This window comes from Magnolia sinica, chromosome 19 (assembly GCF_029962835.1).
Source record: "Magnolia sinica isolate HGM2019 chromosome 19, MsV1, whole genome shotgun sequence".
NCBI classification, from domain to species: Eukaryota; Viridiplantae; Streptophyta; class Magnoliopsida; order Magnoliales; family Magnoliaceae; genus Magnolia; species Magnolia sinica.
Window position 1 is genome coordinate 49,431,121 of NC_080591.1, and position 6,000 is coordinate 49,437,120.

Consider the following 6,000-nt stretch of genomic DNA (forward strand, 5'->3'; position numbering starts at 1 on the left):
GCCTTAGAGTCACCTCAGGGCAGTTGAACCCTAACGTGTGGCAAGTTGTCTTTAACTACTCTATTCTTTGGTAGCAAGTTGGGAACTCCGAGCTCACAGTGGATGAGCTCGTTTATCTATACCAGACTAAAAGCAGTCCTGACTCTCATGGCTGGTATTATTTTTCTTTGTGGTCGGGTAAGGGTCAGGCCATTATCACCAACAACCCGTCCTCTAACAAGGATGGGAAGGATAGGTGGTATTTTACAATTGGAGAGTGGGAGGCTCTTATGGCAGAGATGGAGGGCATTCAAGCTCGGGTCCCTACCTCCTTCACCCTCCTAGGTTAGAACATGCATTAAGCTGTTATACTTAGATTTCTTTTACTCTCTATTTCTGATTGATTGCTTCTTCAATGTTGACGTCTGGTTCTTTTTCTTTTCACAACTTTCCTCATATCAAAGCCTAGCCTTTCGGCCTTCCACCTATGCCAGATCAAGATTGCCCAAGAGTGACCTGCTATCTAGTGGGATTACATGAGACTGGTGACTCCGCGGCTCCTCCATCAGTGCAGCCTTGCTCCAACAAGTAAATCTTCTAACCTGAGAAGGCCTTAATAGATTAATTTTCACATATACTGACTTTTCTCTCTTTATATATATATATATATATATATATATATATATATATATATATATATATATATATATATATATATATATATATATAATACAACGATGTCAAGTCCTCCTCAACCTCAGAAGAGGAAACTTCCCACAAAGGCTGAGCTAGAGAAGCTTAAGTGCGCGGTGAAGGGGGTGACTCCTTCTGCTCCAACTCTTACCACTCACATCCACACCATCGTCCTTACCTCCGACCCACCGCAAGCGAGGCTACTATCGGTATGTAACATATCTAGTTGGGGGCGGAGGGGGTATTGCGGCGACACCTAGTGTTCGGTCACTCAAAGTGGTCGAATTGGATGCACCCTCCCTGAGGGCTGAGGAGGTCTAGGCGAGGAGGCCTAGGATTCTGAAGTTACCTCTAAGTGCCAAGGTGCGACCCCTAAAGGGATCGCTAGTGGGGGCCTTCATTGTCACGCCCCACCACCACCCACATTATTTTCATGATTTTTACGACAATCAGAGTAACTAAAAGGAGTCAAAGTAATTATCATTAAATAACATCCACAAATTAATCATTAAATATTTAATTACATTGATATTAAAAATAATAATAATAACATACATTAAACTTTAATTAATTTCTAAATAAATAAGGAAAAAAGTCTTCAATCTTACCCAACTGATTCTTCATATATAAATCCTGCAAAATAATCTATACGGGTGTGAGCCTGATGGCTCGTAGGGTCACATCATTCCTAAAATTAAAAATTTTACGTTAACACCATTACAACTCAATAAAATAAATAGGATCAATTACGAGTATTGAATCAGCATTTTACATGACAACAATAACAATTTATTTTTCATAATAACAAAATAAGATAATACAATCATTTAAAATCCTTTTTGGTTCAATCCAGGGTATAGCACCCATGTGTATTGATCCTTTTAGAGAATAACCCTCAGTAGAGCACTGGTGTTGATCCTTTTAGGAAATGACCTTTGACAGAGCACCTAGTGAATAAACTTTTAGGGTAAATACCTAGGGCAGAGTACCTGTGTGTGTTGATCATTTTAGGGAATCGCCCAGGGCAGAGCACTCGTGCCGATCCTTTCGAGTATGACCCTAGGCAGAGCACCCGTATTATACCGACCCTTTCGGGAATGACTCTGGACAGAGCACTCGTATCAAAATAACATAATGGTCCTTTCAGGGCAGAGCACCCATAATATAATTAAAAGTATTTAACAATAATCAAATGAATTTATTCCACATATTGGAAATCAAATAAATGCATTCTACATCACGTAAAACCAAAATCCAATGTCTTAAATCAGCAATACGAAATAAACAATCAATGAAATCAAAGTATATAATAATGTAGTCTTTTCAATCAGAAAAATCACCTACCTACTATTAGAGTGATAAATTTGATGTGATGATGGATTCTACATGTAGATAGTCTAGGTCCGACTTCGCATAAACTCAATTTGATGCACTTAAACTAGTAGCACTCGGTAAATATTTTCAATGTAAATGATGACATCCCTACACAAATCATACATGCTGATTTATTAAGATCTACACTAAGGTTTTTAATTATCTAATATTAAAATATAAGAAAATAACACGTTAAATCACTGAGTTGACTCAGTGAGTCGACTCGAATCAAGGCTACTTTAACGTATAAGGTCAAAGGATGGAGATTAGAAACTTAGCTGATAAATGGCTCGAAGTTGGAATATGGAATCAACTCGGATGATCGGGCCAGCGAGTCATCGGGTTAACTTGCTGAGTTAACTCAATGAAATTATTTGCTTCTCTTTCTTCCTTCTTTATTTTCTTCTCATTTCTTCTAGCTTTTTCTTCTGATTCATTCTTCTGATCTTGTCCAAAATACGTCATGCGAACAAACGAAACCTTGCAAAAGAGTTTTGGGGGGGAACTAGCTAAACGGTGGCGATTGAGCTAATGGTGGCATTGGCTCAGATCTAGGCTGTCATCGAACTTGAACGTGTAGCCACCAAACTAATTAGTTGTCTCCTCCTTCAAAACGGTTGACTTTCCGTTATTGCTCGGACATGTCAGAGATATCTTGGCTTTGAAGAGTGGGTAGTCAAAGAAGATTATCTTCTTGTCTTTACATTGGTCACAAAAGACACTACCCTTGACAATGGCTACTGCCAAAGCTTTATCTACACCTGCAGAAAGTAGAGGAATAGCAAGGAATAGGATTGAGGAATCCATGGAAAATGGGAAGCTTTTTCCAGAGTTTGGGGCTTTGGAATAAAGAGAGAGATGGATGGATTGGAGGTTGAGAGAGAGAGAGAGAGAAAGAGGTTAGGTCATGCGGCTACCGGTGTGAAATGTGACAGAAGGAGGAGAATGGGAGAGAAGGTCGGGGAGAGAAGTTGGGTCATGCAGTGACATGCACTAGCACGTCACTGCATTGTTTTATTTTTTATTTTATTTTTTATTTTATTTTTTAATTTTTTTTACACGGTGGGCCTCACAGGGATGACGTGACGATTCCACTCCGCTCACCAGTTTCATTAAAACATTTTAGGGTATGGGCCAAAAAATGAGATAGATCTGAAGCTCTAGTGGGCCATACCATAGGAAATGGCAGGATTTAGTTCCCACCATTTATTTTTAAAAATGGGTTGTTACATTCTACCCCCCTTAACAAAATTTCATCCTTGAAATTTACTATATTATCGACTACACTCAAATCTCATCATAGATGGTATGATTTGGTGTTGGTGCATCCTTTATCTATTACATTCCCTCAAATGGTGGCCGACATACCTGTGTTTTGAAATTTGCTTAGTATCTGGTGGTGTGGTAGTTTATCCTTGGCCTGATGTGAGCGTCGTGAAGACCTATGATATTGCCATTGTTGTCGTTGTTGATATGATTGAGATAGTTGTTGAGATTGTCAATGTGGTCCTTAATATGGCTACAATGTGATGTGTACAACGAAGATTGTTGCTAAGATACTTAGTACAGCCGTGGAGAACCCATTCTTGCGGTTGAGTCTTCAAGCACTATGGTTGCGATTTTGAATGTTGGAGCTAACTTCAAATGTTGCGGCTCCTAGTGCGGGGTTAATGATTTCCACTGCTTCTTAACTCGATTTGTTGTTCAATGGTTGGTGTGATCTTGTTCCAGATTGAATCTCGGTGCCTAGTCATCAAAATCTTTTCATTTGTACATCGAGTCCTTGCATTATAGTGTAGTGACATTTGTGATACCTGTATCTTAGCCCGTACCATTCTGTAGGCTTCTGCGGTCCTCCCGGTCGAATTCTGGTGACTCGGATATGTAGATAATAGTTGCACGTGACCCTGAGTTGTATCCTGTCGATCTGAGTCAGCTTGGCTCGAGACTTATACCATTACAACCGCGCCGTCGCCACGGTTCCGACTCTGCATTTTGCGCGCTGAGGCGATACCGGGCTAGGAGATGTGGGCCCGCGTTCAGTTCGAGAAAACACCACGCAAGAGAATCACATCACATCAAGTCAAGTACATATCCCATCAATCACCTCAAGCAAGTATAACCACCCCTCCCCTAAAGTCGTCTCTCTCCCTCTTATAACCCATACATGTCAAGTACACCCATCACCCATCACTCACTCGCCCATCCCTTTCTCTCTACATCCCATCCTCTCTCTCTCTCTCTCATTTCTTCATCTTCAAGCAAACCCCATGAGACTCCAACGTCCAAGCCTCCATGTGAGAAGCCATGTGTGGCCCACCTTCCTACTTCCCATCTCCACCATCCAAAGTCCATCTCAACCGTTAGAATCATTTCTTTGGAGCTCTAGATCGTGTTGGCGGAAGAAGGAAGAGGAGATCGACAGTGGATGCTTTTATTTGTTGATTTTGTGATTTGAGGGCTCACTTATGGTGGGACCCATCTTGATGTATGATTTATATCAAGAGGGGCTGTCACGCCCTAAACTCAAAAATCGGGCTCACAAAATTTCCAATTGTCGAATCCAGTGCTGACAGCCTCCGTAGTACCCCATTCTCAGCTCCTAGCGCGCATGCGCTAGATTCCGATCCTGGGATCCTACAAGGAGGATTTTCAGTAAGATTTTTTTTGTATGGAGCATAACCACAAGTTTTCCCAAATCACAAAGGCAACATCATCATCACATATCCACTAATATAAATATTTGAATACAATGCTGAAAGGGAAATACGTATGTTAAAAATCGAAACTCCCGGAGACCGTTACACGCTCCAAGCTCAATGCTACTGCAACGTAACGCCACCTGCACGCATCTATCATGCATAAGCTTATAGAAAGCTTAGAGGGTGGTGAAAGTGTGTGCACAAGATAAGTGCCAAGTATACCATAAAGTCCATAAATCATACATCATCGGAATAAGCAAAAATACTGACAAGATCATGAATCATATGATATCAAAGTAAGCGGAAATATACAGGTAAGTCCATGAGTGCTATCAGTCGTACCAAGGCTATGCAATGCAAAACATAATAAGACAATAACAGATGCTGAGGATGTAATGCAATATGCAAATCCTGACGGGCCACGAATACCGTCAACCTCATCTAGGCCATATAAGTGCAAAAACATAGTAACTCAAAATACTAAGTACTGCAGATGCAATGTAACATGCGGTGCGAATGAAATGACCATGCTGGAATGTGAAGTCGGGATGATAGTACGAAGTATCACAGGCTATGGGGTCTATCACAAGGGACTTCTATCCAAACTAATCTCATACCTAAATTTGGATAGTCAGACCTAATGTGGTAAACTCTTGATCTCAGGTTAGTCGCGCGCCCAACCAAAATCATGGCCATGCAATGGTATACATAACAAATAGTTACGCACCACCAGCCCAAGTGGATAGTGAATGAATGAATGAATGGATATGCAATTCTTGCTCAATAAGTCCACATATCAGTACGGTTGCTCTCTGGGGAAATCACCGGGGTCTATTATACTCCACTCCGACTGCCCCCTCCCTAGCTACATAGCCCAGCGAGCGGAATATACTTCACTATCCGCCTGACCAGTAGTCTGTCAATACCTACCCGGCTCATCGATAGCAGACCCATTTACGAGCTGGTCATACTCAGCCTAGCTTATAGCCCCATCACTTGGGCGGATAAGGCCACACTCCCTTCCAACTGACCACGACACAGTGGGAGATGCGGCCTACTGGTATTCGGCACTCAGGCGCTCATGTTCCACTCGGTCTAGACGTTGGGGCTACTCCTGGCCTCGGAGATTCTGAGATTTTCACCCAAGGACATGCTAAGTGCCCATAGTGCTAAAACTAAATATTTTTGGTGTCCCATTTGGCCATCCATGATGTGTCTATGGAGGCCACGACCCTGATGTCACTAGGGCGTA